This window comes from Bufo bufo, chromosome 1, assembly GCF_905171765.1.
Source record: "Bufo bufo chromosome 1, aBufBuf1.1, whole genome shotgun sequence".
In the NCBI taxonomy this organism is placed as follows: Eukaryota; Metazoa; Chordata; class Amphibia; order Anura; family Bufonidae; genus Bufo; species Bufo bufo.
This window is the reverse complement of record NC_053389.1, coordinates 787517805-787537972: the sequence shown is the minus strand read 5'-3', so window position 1 is coordinate 787537972 and position 20168 is coordinate 787517805. Positions and strand designations below refer to the sequence as shown.

General features: G+C 45.4%; 1 long non-coding RNA gene across 1 annotated transcript in view; it reads left to right on the top strand.

The window, feature by feature from the left end:
• LOC120987243 overlaps positions 1–6449 on the top strand; it is a 59968-nt gene extending 53519 nt beyond the window's left edge. The window contains exons 2-3 of the long non-coding RNA XR_005775967.1: positions 49–182; positions 6267–6449. This is a non-coding gene — a long non-coding RNA (uncharacterized LOC120987243). The remainder of the gene's footprint in view (positions 1–48; positions 183–6266) is intronic.
• The last annotated feature ends 13719 nt before the right edge of the window (positions 6450–20168 follow it).

The following is a 20168-nucleotide window of genomic DNA, read 5'->3' as shown; positions in this document are numbered from 1 at the left end:
TTCATAAAATACATTCTACATGTTAATCATTTCACATCTCTTTCACAGGAGGGTAGACTCCTCTCCCATTTCAAACTCCTTATACATGCCAGAGAAGTGAAGGAAGCATCAGTATTTTCCATATGCTTTGGTTGAATGGCCTTACGTCATTGATGGTCTACCACCATGAAGAGTCACTTAAGGTAACTCAATGAAATTTGATGTTGGTAGGCTTTTAGATGTTTGTAGACATAGGTGTCCAAGTTCAGTAATCAAGATGAAGACAGAAGAGAAGTCAACTTTTGATGCTTACTGTACAGCTGTATTCAACTACTGCCACCCATGGGCTCATACCTATGATAATGCTATAGATTAGTCTAGAGTCCCCTTTCAAAACATATTGGTATGCCTTTCTTGTCTTTGGTTCACCAATATCTTTGGGAACAAGTCTACCTGCTCCATAGAGGCAGACCAAGTGGCTTCTATGAAGACATCTGCATAGAGTCATAGACAACAGTAAAAACTCTGCACATCCTAAACTTTTTAATTTTTAAAAGTTGTTCTGTGTCATCTCTACATGGGTCAAACTTTTAGTCACAAACATACATTTTTATGCTTGTCTTACAAAATGTTATTTTTTGATGCAAAGTTGCATGAAGGTACTTATGATTGTGAAATGATGGGTGGCAGTAGTTACAATGTACCAGTTATCTCATTTCAAAATACATATGGGTATAATATACACTGCTCAAAAAAATAAAGGGAACACAAAAATAACACATCCTAGACCTGAATTAATTAAATATTCTTCTGAAATACTTTGTTCTTTACATAGTTGAATGTGCTGACAACAAAATCACACAAAAATAAAAAAATGGAAATTAAATTTTTCAACCCATGGAGGTCTGGATTTGGAGTCACACTCAAAATTAAAGTGGAAAAACACACTACAGGCTGATCCAACTTTGATGTAATGTCCTTAAAACAAGTCAAAATGAGGCTCAGTAGTGTGTGTGGCCTCCACGTGCCTGTATGACCTCCCTACCACGCCTGTGCATGCTCCTGATGAGGTGGCGGACGGTCTCCTGAGGGATCTCTTCCCAGACCTGGACTAAAGCATCTGCCAACTCCTGGACAGTCTGTGGTGCAACGTGACGTTGGTGGATATAGCGAGACATGATGTCCCAGATGTGCTCAATTGGATTCAGGTCTGGGGAACGGGCGGGCCAGTCCATAGCATCAATGCCTTCGTCTTGCAGGAACTGCTGACACACTCCAGCCACATGAGGTCTAGCATTGTCTTGCATTAAGAGGAACCCAGGGCCAACCGCACCAGCATATGGTCTCACAAGGGGTCTGAGGATCTCATCTCGGTACCTAATGGCAGTCAGGCTACCTTTGGTGAGCACATGGAGGGCTGTGCAGCCCTCCAAAGAAATGCCACCCCACACCATTACTGACCCAATGCCAAACCGGTCATGCTGGAGGATGTTGCAGGCAGCAGAATGTTCTCCACGGCGTCTCAAGACTCTGTCACGTCTGTCACATGTGCTCAGTGTGAACCTGCTTTCATCTGTGAAGAGCACAGGGCGCCAGTGGCGAATTTGCCAATATTGGTGTTCTCTGGAAAATGCCAAACGTCCTGCACGGTGTTGGGCTGTAAGCACAACCCCCACCTGTGGACGTCGGGCCCTCATATCACCCTCCTGGAGTCTGTTTATGACCGTTTGAGCAGACACATGCACATTTGTGGCCTGCTGGAGGTCATTTTGCAGGGCTCTGGCAGTGCTCCTCCTGTTCTTCCTTGCACAAAGGCGGAGGTAGTGGTCCTGCTGCTGGGTAGTTGCCCTCCTACGGCCTCCTTCACGTCTCCTGATGTACTGGCCTGTCTCCTGGTAGCGCCTCCATGCTCTGGACACTACGCTGACAGACACAGCAAACCTTCTTGCCACAGCTCGCATTGATGTGCCATCCTGGATAAGCTGCACTACCTGAGCCACTTGTGTGGGTTGTAGACTCCGTCTCATGCTACCACTAGAGTGAAAGCACCGCCAGCATTCAAAAGTGACCAAAACATCAGCCAGGAAGCATAGGAACTGAGAAGTGATCTGTGGTCACCACCTGCAGAACCACTCATTTATTGGGGGTGTCTTGCTAATTGCCTATAATTTCCACCTGTTGTCTATCCCATTTGCACAACAGCATGTGAAATTGATTGTCACTCAGTGTTGCTTCCTAAGTGGACAGTTTGATTTCACAGAAGTGTGATTGACTTGGAGTTACATTGTGTTGTTTTAGTGTTCCCTTTATTTTTTTGAGCAGTGTAGTTTGCACAAACAAACAAAAAAGTATCCTGGCAGTAAACTTGTTAATGAGTAGGGCCAAGAAATCCCTTAACATGTTCTACAGTGTAGGCTTAGAAACATGTAAGGAATTAACCCAAAGGACATGAAAATTCTGCCCTCGTGGTTCAGTATGTGGTTGGATATATTATTTGCCATGTGGGAACCTCATGTCTATTTACACCCATATTTAGGACAATCATACCCCTGGTGATAGAAGATTACAGTGGTACCACCAGGGAAGTCAAAGTATGATAAGAAGGGAGTTTGATAGAAAGCCCTCATAAAACACACAAAACATACCCAATGTCCTACAATGTAGGCTTAGAAACATGTAAGGAATTAACCCAAAGGGCATGGAAACCAGATGGGGCAAATAAATACTTAAGTTCTGCCCCAGGTGGTTGGGCATATGGTAGAGTATATTATTTTCCATGTGGCGTTCTCATGTCTATGTACAACCATATTTAGGACTATAATACCCCCCACGTCCTATCTTGTCACTTTTGCTTGTCAAAGTTGCAGGAAGTGACTGGTGTTAGGAGATCGCAATGGTGCCATCAGGAAAGTCAACGTATGATAGGAAGGCAGTTTGATAGAAAGCTCTTGTAAAGCACACAACATATCCAAATACACTGCCTGTCCAAAAAAAAAGTCGCCACCTGGATTTAACGAAGCAAATACTTATGAGCCTCCTATTGGATAATTACTGCATGGGCGATCATCTTTCAGCTGGCAACAAGTTATTTAACCCCAACTGGTGCAATGAGTTGCTTCTCATTTCTTAAACAACCATGTCGAAAGACACATCTCGTGGTTGTGGAAAAGATGTTAGTCTGTTTGAGAAGGGTCAAATCATTGGCATGCATCAAGCAGAGAAAACATCTAAGGAGATTGCAGAAACTACTAAAATTGGGTTAAGAACTGTCCAACGCATTATTAAAAACTGGAAGGATAGTGGGGACCCATGGTATTCGAGGAAGAAATGTGGCGAGAAAAAAATCCTGAATGATTGTGATCGGCGAATCACTTAAACGTTTGGTGAAATCAAATCGAAGAAAAACAACAGTAGAACTCAGGTATATGTTTAATAGTGAAAGTAAGAACATTTCCACACGCACAATGCGAAGGGAACTCAAGAGATTGGGACTGAACAGCTGTGTAGTCGTAAGAAAACCACTAATCAGTGAGGCAAACCAGAAAAAAAGGCTTTAATTTGCTAGGGAGCATAAAGATTGGACTCTGGAGCAATGGAAGAAGGTCATGTGGTCTGATAAGTCCAGATTTACCCTGTACCAGAGTGATGGACGCATCAGGGTAAGAAGAGAGGCAGATGAAGTGATGCACCCATCATGCCTAGTGCCTACTGTACAAGCCTGTGGGGGCAGTGCTATGATCTGGAGTTGCTGCAGGTGGTCAGGTCTAGGTTCAGCAACAGTATGTGCTCCAAGAATGAGGTCAGCGGACTACCTGAACATACTGAAGGACCAGGTTATTCCATCAATGGACTTTTTTTTCTTCCCTGATGGCACGGGCATATTCCAAGATGACAATGCAAGGATTCATCGGGCTCAAATTGTGAAATAGTGGTTCAGGGAGCATGAGACATCATTTTCACACATGGATTGGCCAACACAGAGTCCAGACCTTAACCCTATTGGGAATCTTTGGGATGTGCTGGAGAAGGCTTTGCGCAGCAGTCAGACTCTACCATCATCAATGTAAGATCTTGGTGAAAAAGTAATGCAACACTGGATGGAAATAAATCTTGTGACATTGCAGAAGCTTATTGAAACAATGCCACAGCGAATGTGTGCCGTAATCAAAGCTAAAGGCTTTTTATTGGTGGCAACTATTATTTTTTTGGACAGGCAGTGTAAAAGAAAATAGAGGTAAACAAAAATGACTCGGTTCCTCACATTAGCACATCCTCCAGGCTCCGGTCTCTTTAGTAAAAATTGGTATCAACGGCTCTAGAAGAAATGGGCAGATTACAGGCTAATCTAGATTTCCGCTATTATTTCTACTTGCAGAACACATTAGCATTAAGTAAATAACAGGATCCCTGGTGATGTTGCCTCTCCCGCTAGTTCGCTGACACACCAACAACACTTTCTGGATTAGCCAATATTTATCTCATTTAATTAGTAATATTTAGCTATGTTTACTGAAATTTGTGAGCTTAATTTTAATGCCAAGCAGGCAAGAGGCTTAAGATTTCACTCATTCCCATATTAAGAAAGTAATTAAACAATACTCCCCACCAGTTCCCCAGTGAGACAGCGACTCTGAAGTAGGGGAATGGTTTGAGCTTTCCAGTAAATCAAAATAAATGCTCCAATTACAAAGAAAAATCACAGTATAGCAGAATTATCCCATTCGGGCAACAGTAGGTTATTGTCACGGATGTAGTAGGGAAGAACACCAAAAGACAATCAAGAAGGAAGGGGAAAGACACTAGGCCTCACCGCTAGGGAAGGAAAAGGGTCACCACCTATAAAACCCTGCTCCCACGGGAACCTAGAAAACCCTGGTGACCCTCAGATGCCCTAAAGATAATGACAGGACAGAGACCACCTGTTCCTTCCCTGGTGAAGGAACTAGCGTCTCACTGAGGCCTAGTAAACAACCAGGGGGGGGGGGGAATACAAAACACGACAAGCGAACACTTAACTTCAAAGGATGAAGGATAAACAGGACTTCAACACGAACCACACTCCAGCTCTTCCAAGACCAAATGAAGCTATCGCAAGCAAGGAGTGATGGGAAAAGTCAGACTAAATAGGGCGAGGTAAAGGTCACATTATCCACACCTGAACAGGAGGTGTAGACATACCAGCAACACACACAAAGTGAAACCAAAAGAGGCTGTCAGATCACTAATGGGTAGATAATCTTTCAGACCTTCTGGTTGCTGTCACAGATGTGACAGTTATCTATTAGAAAAAGAAGGAGCGTGTGACTGGGGTGGTGAAAATGGCAGGACAAATAGCTGGACTATCAGTGGTCATCTTCCCCTTGGACATTGGCATATAGCTAGGGCGTTCCATAAAAGTCAGAAAGGTGTGGGTCCCACCTCTAGTACCTATCTTCAAGCCTATCTTCAGAACAGGGACTCAAAGTAAACAGATAGCACACTGTGCATGCATGGTGTACTCTCTGTTCACTGAGACGGGACTTCCGAAAATAGCCAAGCAAGCGTGCTCGGCTGTTTTTTGAAGTCCCAGAATAGTTAGTGGAGAACTAGCCAGCAAGCACGACCATCCCTTTATTCACCAACATAGGAAATCCAAAAGTAACTTAGCTTGTATTCGGCTGTCCCATAGTGGCGAATGGAGGGGGCCGTGAATGCGTGGCTTGTTCTCTGTTCACTTTGAGACCTCATTCTGGAGACAGCAGTGGAAACTGCACCTGACATTTATTGAATATCCTATTGATATGCCATTAATATCCCAAACGAGAATACCCCTTTAAGGTGCCCATACAATTTCACAATAGCTGTCCTCTCAGGATCCTCATCTTTCATTCAGGAGGACCTATGTACAATTACCCGGACAGCCGAAAGTTTTCAGACAGAATTGTGTAATTTCTCCTGTGGTGGTACCGTACTTCTGGCAAAATGAACAATTACTGTGAAGTTCCCCACAGTTTACAGTTGATGGTATATACAAATAAAAAAAAACATCCAAAAACACTACCGTCGCTAACCACTGATGTACTGTTAGCTAACTAAAGATTGAGATTAGTCAGCACATCCCAATGAGCAGGTGCACGTCGCCATGGCTGAAAGCGACGCGAGATTCTTGGCAAATACTTGCGAAGAATCTCACATTTATAATGTAGCATTAGCACTAGTACATTTTCTATAGTGAGTATGACACTATTGTATTTACTTTATTATTTGTGTTTGCAGAGTACTGTTGCATTGTGTTTGTTTTTTCTCAGGTGGAGTGATTTTCCTCAAATTTCCTAAAGGCACACTAAGATAACCAAGCAAGATAACTATAGAGCATTCCCCTTTAAAGGTCTCTGCACAATGACGGGAGACCCAACTGGCTTTGTGGGCAAAGGGCTAGTGACCCAAGGTCTATGGCAGAGTATCTCCATCTATCATCTTCTTCTGGTCACTTGTGCAGTCTGACATAGTCTCTCCTATTAAATATTGGTCCCTATCTGAACCTTCTTGTAGGAGGGGTGAAGCTGGAGATGCACAGCCTAACAGAAACAATGTTGCAGTTCAAAGCTGCCATAGATTTGTACTGTGCCTCAATACAAGTCAATGAGAAGGACTAAGCAGTTTTGAGATGTAAACAACCGTCTAACGAAGCTAAACCAGAAGTTCAAAAGTTCCCTGTGTCTGGATTTTTCCCTCCAAAAGTCAGTATCACGGTCGGCGTGACTATCACATACGTGACACAGAGGGAGGGAACGAGGTAGGCCCTGCCCAAGTGAGAGGGAAGGTGGTGACCCCTGACTCACCTTGCGGCTGGCACCTGGCTGCCCTGACGTCCCTAGACGGGTTCCTCACCCGTACGCCGATCACGTGCCTAAAGCCCTGGCTTTCCCTGAGCTGAGCCCTAGATAGTGAACAGGGCGGTGGGAACACTAGTCCGCACCACTAGCTCTAAGGGAAAACACCAAGGGGAGGACAGACAACACAGACTCAACATATAATCCCAGGAGGGCGACAACAGGAGACAACAATAAGCCCAACAGGGATCCGGAGGGTAGCACTCTGGAACGACAACCAGGATTCACAACTCCAGTGGGTCAGTATAGATGTCCAGGCAGGAAGCTCTATAACTGGCAACTAGAGAAGTGTGAGGGGAGAATATAAGGAGGTTGGGAGTGGCAGACAAGAAACAGCTGAGGAGGAGAAGCTACGGATCCCTGAGTGAGACAAAAAGGATAGCAAGGCAAACACAGAAAACAATCACTAAGAAACAACGTGATCTTTAGATATAGAGCGCGCAGCCACCCGCTGCGACTTCCTGACCCCGGGTATAACGGAGTCAGACGTGGCTCTTGATACCCTCGTGACAGTACCCCCCCTTTCACGAGGGGCCTCCGGACACTCAGGACCAGGTCTCTCCGGATGAGAGGCATGGAAAGCCTGAATTAACCTGTTGGCGTTTACCTCTGACGCTGGAACCCACATTCTTTCCTCGGGACCGTAACCCCTCCAATGCACCAGATACTGAAGAGAGCGGCGGACCCGACGAGAATCAACAATTCTGGCTATTTGAAACTCCAGATTACCAGCCACAATAACAGGAGGAGGTGGCAGCGGCGATGGTTCTAGAGGTGGAACATACTTCTTGAGTAACGATTTATGGAAGACGTTATGGATCTTAAAAGTCTGAGGTAGCTCCAGGCGAAAAGCCACAGGGTTAATGACGGCTACTATTTTATAGGGACCAATGAACCTAGGGCCCAGTTTCCAAGAAGGAACCTTCAACTTAATATTCCTAGTAGACAACCACACATAGTCATTCACTCCTAGGTCCGGACCTGGCGACCGTTTCTTATCGGCCATGCATTTATATTTACCACTCATCTTTTTCAAGTTAACTTGCACCTTCTGCCATACCGATGAAAGAGATGAAGAAAACCTTTCCTCTTCGGGAACCCCAGAAGACCCCCCCCTCTTTGAAAGTACAAAATTGGGGATGAAAACCGTATGCACCAAGTAATGGTGACTTGCCAGTGGACTCCTGATAATGATTATTTATGGCAAACTCAGCTAACGGTAAATATGATGACCACAACTCTTGGTTTTCAGACACAAAACACCTTAAATATGTTTCCAGGTTTTGGTTGGTACGCTCAGTCTGTCCATTCGACTGAGGATGGAAAGCTGAGGAAAAGGACAAGTGAACCCCCAAACGGGAACAAAAAGCTTTCCAAAACTTAGAAATAAACTGGGTTCCCCGATCCGAAACCACATCGGAAGGGACCCCGTGAAGCTTCACGATTTCACTGATAAACACCTGAGCAAGAGTTTTAGCATTAGGAAGTGCGGGTAGCGCAATAAAGTGTACCATTTTGCTAAACCTGTCTACTACTACCAAGATAACTGTTTTACCCGCCGACAACGGTAAGTCAGTGATGAAATCCATTGACAGATGTGTCCATGGCCTATTGGGGATGAAAAGTGGCAATAAAGACCCTGCTGGACGTGTATGAGAGACTTTCGCGCGTGCACAAGTAGAACAAGTAGACACGAAATCCATTACATCCTGACGCAACCTTGGCCACCAAAAACGACGAGATAATAGCTCCAAGGTTGCTTTACTACCCGGGTGTCCAGCAAGTGCCGAATTATGATGTTCTTTTAATAATTCAAGACGCAGGTTTAACGGTACAAACAATTTCTCTGAGGGGCAAGAGGCCGGGGCGTCCCCCTGAGCCTCTAACACCTTTCCCTCTAGAACAGAGTGTACAGCAGAGACAACCACTCCTCTTTGTAAAATAGGTACCGGATCACTAACATTACCCCCTCCAGGGAAACTACGAGATAATGCGTCTGCCTTGGTATTTTTTGCCCCAGGACGATAGGTGATTACAAAGTTAAATCTGGTAAAGAATAGCGACCACCTAGCTTGTCTAGGGGTGAGACGCTTAGCCGATTCTAGGTACAGAAGGTTTTTGTGATCCGTAATCACCGTGACGGGGTGGATTGCTCCCTCTAAGAAGTGACGCCACTCTTCAAGCGCCAGTTTAATCGCCAACAGTTCCCTATTTCCAATATCATAATTCTTCTCTGCAGAAGATAATTTTTTGGAAAAGAAAGCGCAAGGACGCCATTTGCCAGGAGACGGACCCTGAGACAATACAGCCCCCACTCCCACCTCTGACGCATCTACCTCGACAATAAAAGGCTGGGAGACATCAGGTTGAATTAGAACAGGTGCCGAGGTAAACCTCTCCTTTAGAGAGGAAAATGCATCTTTAGCGGCGTCAGACCATTTGGAAAAATCCGTCCCCTTCCTAGTCATGTCGGTAAGGGGTTTAACGATCACCGAATAATTTTTAATGAACTTTCTATAGAAATTAGCGAAACCCAAAAACCGTTGTAGGGCTTTAAGGTTCTCAGGAAGATCCCAATCTAAAATTGCCTGGACCTTCCCAGGATCCATGCGGAAACCTGAAGCAGATAATAGATATCCCAGGAACTGTAATTCCTGAACGGCGAAGACACATTTTTCAATTTTCGCATATAATTTATTCGTCCGTAGGACCTGCAGTACTTGCCTGACATGCACCTCATGTGTTTTCAGATCAGCCGAATAAATTAAGATATCATCTAGGTATATGACTACAAACCTGCCGATGAGATGACTAAAAATATCATTAACGAAATGTTGGAAGACAGCAGGGGCATTGGTCAGACCGAAAGGCATAACTAGATTTTCATAATGCCCCTCAGGGGTGTTAAAAGCTGTCTTCCACTCATCCCCTTCCTTGATACGAATCAGATTGTAGGCCCCCCTAAGATCAAGTTTGGAGAACCACTTAGCACCCGCAATCTGATTAAAAAGGTCAGGAATGAGAGGAAGAGGGTATGGGTCACGGATGGTTATCTGGTTTAACTCACGGAAATCTAAGCAAGGACGCAGGCCCCCATCTTTCTTTTTAACAAAGAAAAACCCTGCAGCCACGGGTGAAGAAGAGGGTCTGATGTGTCCCTTAGCCAGACTCTCGGAGATATAATCTTTCATGGCTTGTCTCTCGGGACCCGAAAGATTATACAACCTGGACTTGGGTAATTTTGCCCCGGGAATCAGGTTAACCGGGCAATCATAAGGACGATGAGGTGGTAGCTTCTGACAACCCTTTTCAGAAAAAACTTCCTCAAAGTCCGAAATAAATGTAGGTAGGGGAGCTATGGAGGCGATTAAGCAATTGTTATTTAAGCAATTCTCTCTGCAATGCTCACTCCACTCCAATATCTCCCTGGCCTGCCAATCCACCACTGGATTGTGCGCTACCAACCAGGGAAGACCCAATACCACCGGAGAGGGAAGGCCCTCCAGAACGTAACATGAAAGACACTCATTATGGTGGTCCCCTACCCGAAGGTGTAAATTATGAACAATGTGGGTGAGGTTTCTCTGAGACAGAGGAGCAGAATCTATAGCGAATACGGGAATAGGTCTCTGCAGCGTACAGAGAGACAAACCCATAGTGCGGGCAAAATGGGCATCAATCAAGTTTACCCCTGCTCCACTGTCTAGAAAAAAAGAAATAGACTCCGTCTTAACACCAAAAACAATGACCGCTGGTAACACAAATTGAGATGTTCGTATGGAGGAAACGTATACCCCCCGGCTGACATCCTCCGCACAGCCCGGGGTTAGTAGTTTTCCGACGGTCTTTTGTTTTTGAGAAAGGAGGGACAGACATTAATGAAATGACCCTTCCCCCCACAGAAATAACAAGCCCCCCCCCACAGGGAACCTCGGGAGGACGGACCTGACGAGAAGTTCCGCCTAGCTGCATAGGCTCATCTAAGTCAGTACAGTCTGACTGTTGCTTGGGAGAGGTAACCAATTGCTCAGGAACTTTCGATCTCTCCCTAAGACGTCTATCTATTCTGATAGAGAAGGACATAACAGCATCAAGGGAAAGGGGGGTCTCATACAGCGCCAGTGCATCCTTAACCCTTTCAGATAACCCAGAGCAGAACTGACTCCTGAGAGCCGGGTCGTTCCACTGAGTATTCGTAGCCCACCTACGGAACTCTGAGCAATATTCCTCTGCTGACCGATCTCCCTGTAGGAGTCTCCGTAACTTCGACTCAGCCAGGGCGACTCGGTCAGGGTCATCATATATGAGACCCAAAGCCCCAAAAAATCCCTCCACTGACCGAAGAGCCTGAGAACCAGGGGGTAACGAGAACGCCCAGGATTGCGGATCCCCCTGAAGCAGGGAAATGACAATGCCTACCCGCTGTTCTTCATTACCTGAGGAGTAAGGGCGCAACTTAAAATATAATTTGCAGGCCTCACGGAACGTCGCAAATTTGTCCCTTCCCCCAGAAAATCTGTCAGGAAGAGCAACCTTGGGTTCTGTAACAACCTGGTTACCCATAGCAACCGCTGGGGGTGCGGTCTGCTGCATTTGCTGCTGTTGTTGGAGAACAGACGCCTTCAATCCTGCCACCTCCAAAGACAGGCCTTGAAGCTGTTCTGCCAAGGCATCAATAGGATCCATATTGGATTCTAAGTAGAGAAAAAAAAACAACAAATAAAAAACTATTATTATTTTTTTTTTTTCAAAAAGTAAGGGCCAGTTATAATATCACGGTCGGCGTGACTATCACATACGTGACACAGAGGGAGGGAACGAGGTAGGCCCTGCCCAAGTGAGAGGGAAGGTGGTGACCCCTGACTCACCTTGCGGCTGGCACCTGGCTGCCCTGACGTCCCTAGACTGGTTCCTCACCCGTACGCCGATCACGTGCCTAAAGCCCTGGCTTTCCCTGAGCTGAGCCCTAGATAGTGAACAGGGCGGTGGGAACACTAGTCCGCACCACTAGCTCTAAGGGAAAACACCAAGGGGAGGACAGACAACACAGACTCAACATATAATCCCAGGAGGGCGACAACAGGAGACAACAATAAGCCCAACAGGGATCCGGAGGGTAGCACTCTGGAACGACAACCAGGATTCACAACTCCAGTGGGTCAGTATAGATGTCCAGGCAGGAAGCTCTATAACTGGCAACTAGAGAAGTGTGAGGGGAGAATATAAGGAGGTTGGGAGTGGCAGACAAGAAACAGCTGAGGAGGAGAAGCTACGGATCCCTGAGTGAGACAAAAAGGATAGCAAGGCAAACACAGAAAACAATCACTAAGAAACAACGTGATCTTTAGATATAGAGCACGCAGCCACCCGCTGCGACTTCCTGACCCCGGGTATAACGGAGTCAGACGTGGCTCTTGATACCCTCGTGACAGTCAGCTTGTCATAGTCCCTTATGACAGTAGTAGAAAATGACTAGCTTCTCAGTGCACAGGCTGGAAATTCCCAAAGTCTCTTAGTATGAACTGGCTATGCATTAACTTTTTCCCCAATTCAGTGCAAACACAGCGCAATATCAGTGCAAATGAACATGATATTGTCATAAACTTACCTGTCCGAGCTACAGTGGCGCGATCTTCAGCCTCACCGGGAAAGATGCATTGATGAGCTACGCCCCCTGGTGACACAACAGCAACCTTAGCAACAGGATGCAATGCTTTGTTTCTCCCAGCAGCGGGCATGTACTGGAGGAGATTAGCAGTGGGCTGATTACTCAGCTGCTCTATTCCTTTGTGCTAATGTTTCTTACTAATGGAGGGCCTATCAGGTGCTGATTCAGGGAGTCGGAGCTCTACCTAAACCCCTTCCTGGCCATATACCAGTGGCAGCGATAGTATTGTTTAGGCTCACTAGCTAGGTTCCTGGTTCTTGTTCCTGAGCTGACTTGGATTGCTTGTGTTTTTGACCTTGGCTCGTCCTTTGACCACTCTCTGTTTCTTGTGATTTGTACTGTGCATCCCGTCTGGTTCTGGCCTTGGCTCGTCTTTTGACCACTCTCTGTCTCTCGTTTTTGTCCTGCGTTGTCCTCCTGCTTCTGACCCATATACATATGACTCTGTCTTTGTGTCATTTGTCTCTAGGTGTTTGTCTGTCTCTGCACCTTAGTAACATAGGGACTGTCGACCAGTTGCAGTCTTGCTTCCTAGGGCTTGCACTGCAAGTAGGTTGGAAAAGCAGGCTGGGTTCTAGTTTAGGGTTCACTGTCCGTGTCTGTCCCTACCTACAAGCATTACAGATATATTATATAAAATGCAATTCAACAGTATAAAAAAGTATAAGAGCAACCAACAGCATAAATCACAGTGCAAGTTAACCTTTCAAAGTACAAAAAAGTAGGGAGTTGATGGCTTTGCATAGCATTAATAGGGGCAAATGTCTACAGATGTCCATACTGCAAAGTACCCTTGCTCAATGGCACTACAACAGCTTCGGCAAACTAGCAGTGTACAGTATCGACAGGCCCAACTGCATCATCTGTAGGCAAACGTGTCAAATGATACCATCAGGAATCTGTATGCCTCCATGACCAACCGAATCTTATCTTGTATCAAAGCTAGAGACGCACAACAGGGTCCTAAAACCTCCAATTAATGGTACAGTTTTCCCCAATAAACCTTCTTTCCTTTCGCTCTAATATTTTAATCACTTCCATATATCATCATTACATTCAGACATAGAAAGCTTTATTCCATTCCAACAACTTCTTCTTGAGGCGAGATTTTTTGTCAATGAGTGTATTAACCAATGTCCTTGCCCCCCACATGTCGACCACTAATACAACTTTTATTTGTGGCTTCTGCCTAAACACAATGTTTTAGCAGTTTCTAGTCTAGATTCAGTATTACAGCATTTCAGAAATGACTTGAGGCTGAAAAACGTTCCATTCCAAGCAGGTTTTAATTTCTCGGCACTACTGGAGATGAACAGGAGTATGCCTTTTGGCGTCTTACATAGAAAATTACATATAATGATTATTTCTGGTAATGGCCGTTCTATTGTGCTATTAATGTAAGGCAGAAAAAAATAAAAATGCAGAAAATGCATTAAAAATTAAGTTAAAAGGTTTCTCTGGGGCTAGATAAATATGAATAAAAGACTGATCTGCACTACTTACTAATAAAGGCTGTCATAAGAGCTATAGCCACTTTGCTTTGTAGGGGTGGGGCTCTTTACGGACAATTCTATTCAAGGAAAACTGAAGAAGCTCAACACATAAACAAGGGGTAAAAAAAGAGAAAATTTTATTATATTTTTATATGTACCCTAGGATGCAATCATTCAATCCCTCCTGCCTTTCATTTTTTCCTACAGCGCTAATGCACTTGAATATAAATTTAGGAATTGGGAGCATTCAATTATCCCTATTAGATTGTTTGACAACCGACCGCTAGGACCTACACTGATCTCGAGAACTGGGGTGCTATGTCTCCCCATATGAATGGAGCAGCCACTCTCCATGTGTGTTAGAGAAAACCCACCATGGCTCTCAGATATCTCTCGCAGTCCCATAGAGTTAAATGGAGTGGCAGTGGATTTGGGATAACTTGTAACCTGAATGCCTCTTTAATGCATATGGCATTACCATGTGCACTGGCTCTGAGACCTTATGTTTTATTGGGCCTCTGTGTGCTGTGGTGCCTTCCTGAATAAGTTAAATGATAACATTTTGGATGCTTTCACTCACCACTAGAGGGAGCTGAGGAGATCACTGCATACTGTTGTATTAAAGGGGTTGTTCCATGAAGATAACAGATCCCTTATCCACATAATAGGGGATGAGGGTCGATTGTGCATGCCTGACACTTTATTCACCCCTTTGGGACTTCTGGGGTAGCTGAAAACAAGTCTTTGTCTCTCTCCAGCAGTCCTATAGAGCTGAATGGAGTGGCAGCATGCATGCGTGAGCGTTTCTCTGTTTGCACTGGGCAGAATGGGCTCCCATTCTCGTGATTGGCCAGGGCCCCTGCAGTCAGACACCCACTGATCAGACACATCCCCTATCCTGTGGGGATAAGTTGTCTTTATAGGACAACCCCTTTAAGGAATTCTATGAATAAACATTATACAGACAGCGCCTCCTAGTGGTGTCTGCAAGCAGACAGAATGCTATTATTTGACACATTGGGGCATATTTCCATTTTTATACACCGGTCTTAGTAAAAAGGCCACTGGAATAAGATGTGGCAAATTCAGGAACAGACATATCTTGACCATGCACCAGAAACTGAAATTTCCCTTTTAATTCAGGGCCGTTTTCTGCTGTGGCTTCATACTTTCTACTAAGCCCAACCCACATTTTTATTTTATTTTTATGACTAAAGCAGTGAGGAATAATAAAATTGTTATTGTATTCCTATGTCTATTTGTGGATATGAATCAGGACCAGGAAGCGTGGTAGAAGGCAACAACTTGCCGTTTTCCAGTCCTGAGTCTGCCAACAAACCAAAAAAAGCTGAAAGAGGTGCTCCGCTGTTTGACTGAGATTAAAGAGTCTGTGCGTGCACATATTTCAAAAAGATCCCAAGTGAAAGTAATTCATTCTGTTACCGCACTGAAGTGTTTGCAGTAAACAATTGAAATGAGAAGCCCTCACAGAGTGCGAGCGACCAAACTCCCATTCAATCATCCGCCAACAGCGCAGAGCGGGGTAAGCGTCTACTCTGCAACCCAACCAGGGGCTGAGGCTGCAGGGCCCAGGCTGTGACTCTAAGGGGGGCAAACAATTTTGACTTAACCCCTTAATGACTAGACACTTTTTTGGGGTGATTTAGCGCATGTAGCGGTTTAGCGGCACTAACTTTTTCAGACAACACTAAGGGCCCTTTATTAGAGAATTGTTTTCTTTTTTTTTTGTTTCTTTTGGGGAAAATAAATGCCAAAATAAAGTATTAACATGGGTTCCCTATTGTATCGTTTTAAAATATAATATGTATTCTTTTGTATGAATGAGGCACTATGGTGACAGTTTAGGTCGCTATTTTTTTCTTTCACTTGTATTTTATTATATTTTTTACTTTTTTTAAAATATATTCTTGGCACATAATCCGGGGAAACAAAATAACAATAATTTTTACAAAGACAGCTGCACTCTGCGGTCTTACTAAACCCTCATACTGATGTAAAATTGAGCGATTAGCCAACATGTCCTACTATGGAGTTATTGTTATTTTGTTCGATTGTTTATCACATACACACATTTTCTATCCTGTGTAGGATGTCTATAGCGAATCTATGCTACACGTAAAACACTAAACAAGAATGGATTTTATGGGAGGATACCACAGAGGAAGCCACTGCTGTCCAAAAAAACCCATTGCTGCACGTTTACAGTTTGCACAAGAGCACCTGGATGTTCCACAGCAGTACTGGCAACATATTCTGTGGACAGATGAAACCAAAGTTGAGTTGTTTGGAAGAAACACACAACACTATGTGTGGAGAAAAAGAGGCACGGCACACCAACATCAAAACCTCATCCCAACTGTGAAGTATGGTGGTGGGGGCATCATGGTTTGGGGCTGCTTTGCTGCATTAGGGCCTGGACGGATTGCTATCATCGAAGGAAAAATGAATTCCCAAGTTTATCAAGACATGACCTCAAGAAAGCGATTCAACCCAGACATCCCAAGAATATTGCTGAACTGAAACAGTTCTGTAAAGAGGAATGGTCAAGAATTACTCCTGACCGTTGTGCACGTCTGATCTGCAACTACAGGAAACGTTTGGTTGAAGTTATTGCTGCCAAAGGAGGTTCAACCAGTTATTAAATCCAAGGGTTCACATACTTTTTCCACCTGCACTGTGAATGTTTACATGGTGTGTTCAATAAAAACATGGTAACATTTAATTCTTTGTGTGTTATTAGTTTAAGCAGACTGTGATTGTCTATTGTTGTGACTTAGATGAAGATCAGATCACATTTTATGACCAATTTGTGCAGAATCCATATCATTCCAAAGGGTTCACATACTTTTTCTTGCAACTGTAGATCTATCTGGAGATTTAAGGAGGACCTTTCATCGGTCCAAACATTGTGAACTAAGTATCATGACATATACAGCGGTGCTCAGGGATCTCACTGCACTTACTATTATCCCTGGGCGCCGCTCCGTTCTCCTGCTATGCCCTCCGGTATGTTTGGTCACTTGGTTATAGTAGGAGGAGACTGTCCTTGTTCTCCTGGGCGTCTGCTTCTCCTAGGCTGTAGCGCTGGCCAATCGCAGCGCAGAGCTCACAGCCTGGGAGAAAGAAACCTCCCCGGCTGTGAGCTCTGTGCTGCGATTGTTTACAATATAGAAGAAAATCTAAATCGCACATTTTTTGACCAATTTCCGCAGAAATCCATATCATTCCAAAGGGTTCACATACTTTTTCTTGCAACTGTAAATGGCTATTTTTAGGACATGTTCTATATTTTGCGGAATGACAGCACGGATAGGCGGGAGTGATCCATGTGCAGTCCGCATTGAAATGAGGCTACTTTCACACCTGCGTTCAGGTGTCCGCTCGTGAGCTCAGTTTGAAGGGGCTCACAAGCGGCCCCGAACGCATCCGTCCAGCTCTAAAGCATTCTGAGTGGAGGCGGATCCGCTCAGAATGCATCAGTCTGGCGGCGTTCAGCCTCCGCTCCGCTCAGCAAGCGGACCCCTGAACGCTGCTTGCAGCGTTCGGGTGTCCGCCTGGCCGTGCGGAGGCAAGCGGATCCGTCCAGACTTACAATGTAAGTCAATGGGGACGGATCCGTTTGAAGATGACACAATATGGCTCAATCTTCAAACGGATCTGCCCCCATTGACTTTCAATGTAAAGTCTGAACGGATCCGTTCAGGCTACTTTCACACTTAGAATTTTTTCTAAGTTATAATGCAGACGGATCCGTTCTGAACGGATACAAACGTCTGCATTATAGGAGCGGATCCGTCTGATGAAACATCAGACGGACCCGCTCTGAACGCTAGTGTGAAAGTAGCCTGAATGGGTCCACGTGACCAAATTACGGTTGTGTTCATGACACCTAACTGGGGTATCCAAAGGAATCCCAGTTACAGAGGTGAACAGACCCCTCTCAGGAAGTTGTACACATGCAGAGATGATCTACTGTACAGCTCTGCTATGCCCTGGACACCCGGTAATCATGTGATTGTCTGATCCAATCTAATCTGATCCAACGGCCTGATCTGTTCACTGCAAATCTCTCATTGAGTCTCATGTACCGAGTAATGAAAAAGAGAGAGCCAAAAGAGATCAGCGAAGGAAGACAAGGAGGACTTGTCTTCTCCATGGGGTCCCCAAATATCCTGACCTAGATTGCAAGAGCAGAAGCTTTAATCCCATGCCATACATGTACAGTGATCCAAAGTAAAGCCCAGCACCAAGTACATGGGACCCTACCACCCAATAGCGGTCAGAGTACTATAAACAGGCCAAGGTTAGTACATTGGCAGAAAACAGAAGGAACACCTTTGCAGTAAGTCAGAACACTAAGAAACATATTCTTCATGCACCCTCTCACTGGGGAAGGTGCCTTAAGCAACCCAGGTTTCCCAGCTGGCACTTTAACAACCGGAGAGAGAGCGCGCACGCCGTTTGGAGAGAGGTGCAAAGACCTTGCTGGCAAGCAGGCCACTGCCTGTGTAGAGGGACAGAGCATACCAGGCGGCTGGCCCGCCCAGAAGATGGCAGTTGGAGGTGGGTCTGGCACTGTCACGGCCTGGTGGTTGTTTGCCGTGACACTTTCGCCGCGCATGCTGGTTGCCGGTGGCAACGTGTTGTTGTTATGCATGTGTGTGTGCTTTCCCTTTAAGGCTGTTTCCCTTCCCTTCTGGTGAGCAAGGGGTTAAGGTCTGTGCTAGGTGGAGCTCAGTGTGGCCTCTTGGCTCTTATTGTCTTGGTGTTGATAGCCTGAGGTCAGATTCACTTCAGTCTTTATTGGGGCTGGATGCAATGCTCCTTTCTGGGCATTTCCAGCTGCCCTGTCCTTGAGGGCCAGCTTGTGGGACATCGAGGTCCTTGCCTATGTCTACCCTTCCCAATTGTTGTTATGTGTGGTCCTGCACTTATGGGTTGATGTTTGTCTAGCTGTTTGTTTCATGTGTGGTTTGTCTATGGTGTGGTTTATCCCGCATGGTTGCTAAACATGTCCTGTTTGTTGCACCTCTGGAAGGGGGTCCCTGGGGTTCCCCGGAGGGGGAACTACAAGACAGCAAGCTGTGGCTTCCGGTAAGTGATCTTGTCGTTCTGTTGTCTGCGGTCATCTGGCCACAGGACACTTACCTGCGTTCTGTTGTTGCTTGCTGTCTCCTCCTTGTTACTAGGCCTGTGCGATTTATCCGTGTCGTGGATGAATCGGCCATTTCTTATACCTGACTTCCATATTGCAGGGACCGATAGGGTCAGTAGACAGTTAGGAGGTCAGGGATAAGATGAGGATGGCGATAGGAGGTGACCTTCTCCCTTATCCTGGCTTCCAGGCCTAGTGGCTTTCCTTAATTTCAGTCATTGGATAGTGGGGGGTTTCCTCCACACCCCACTGTGACAGGCCCACTGGGTAAGTTCAACAGGGCAGGGTTAACTCACCTCACTCCCCTCTGTAACAGCGCTAAAGGAAGATGTGAGATCCTGCCGCCCAAGAGCTAACAGTCAGGAAACAACACACTGTAATTAGAGAGAAGGGCATGATGTAATGCAGACAGAGTCAGGTCAGGTCGCCTATTGTGAAGCTCATTGCTTCATTGCTCGACAAAGAGGAAAGACTTTTCTTCTGTCTCTGGCGTATCTGTGTGTAAAATTGATGTGAACATTTTAAAACAGCATGTGAAATTTAACTGAAGAATGAAAGATACCGCCCTGCCAATGTGTAATTGCCTCTAAACTACCCAAGAATGCTCAGCTACCAGCATATACATTGTGTTCTCCGATCCTGAAGCACACCTGCCCTGTCCAGTTGATCATTACTGAATGACACACATATATGGGTGGGCAGGCTAAAAAGCCCCACACAGGGACGCTGCCTCAGACACGCTGAACACCACCAGATAAAACATGAGGCATCCTCTCGTCGAAAGCTGACGAAGTGGGGCGTCTCCAGGTCACAGTGTCTCGTATTACGGTAAACTGTATTACGGTATTGCCTTTAACGTTCCCCCAATGCCTACTCCAGGTGTGCATCACAGGCCACTGTCATTACCGCTATGCAGCCCAGCACGGACTGCGTTGGTGCTGCCTGTTACGGCATTTTGCGAAGCCAGCTTCACACAAAAT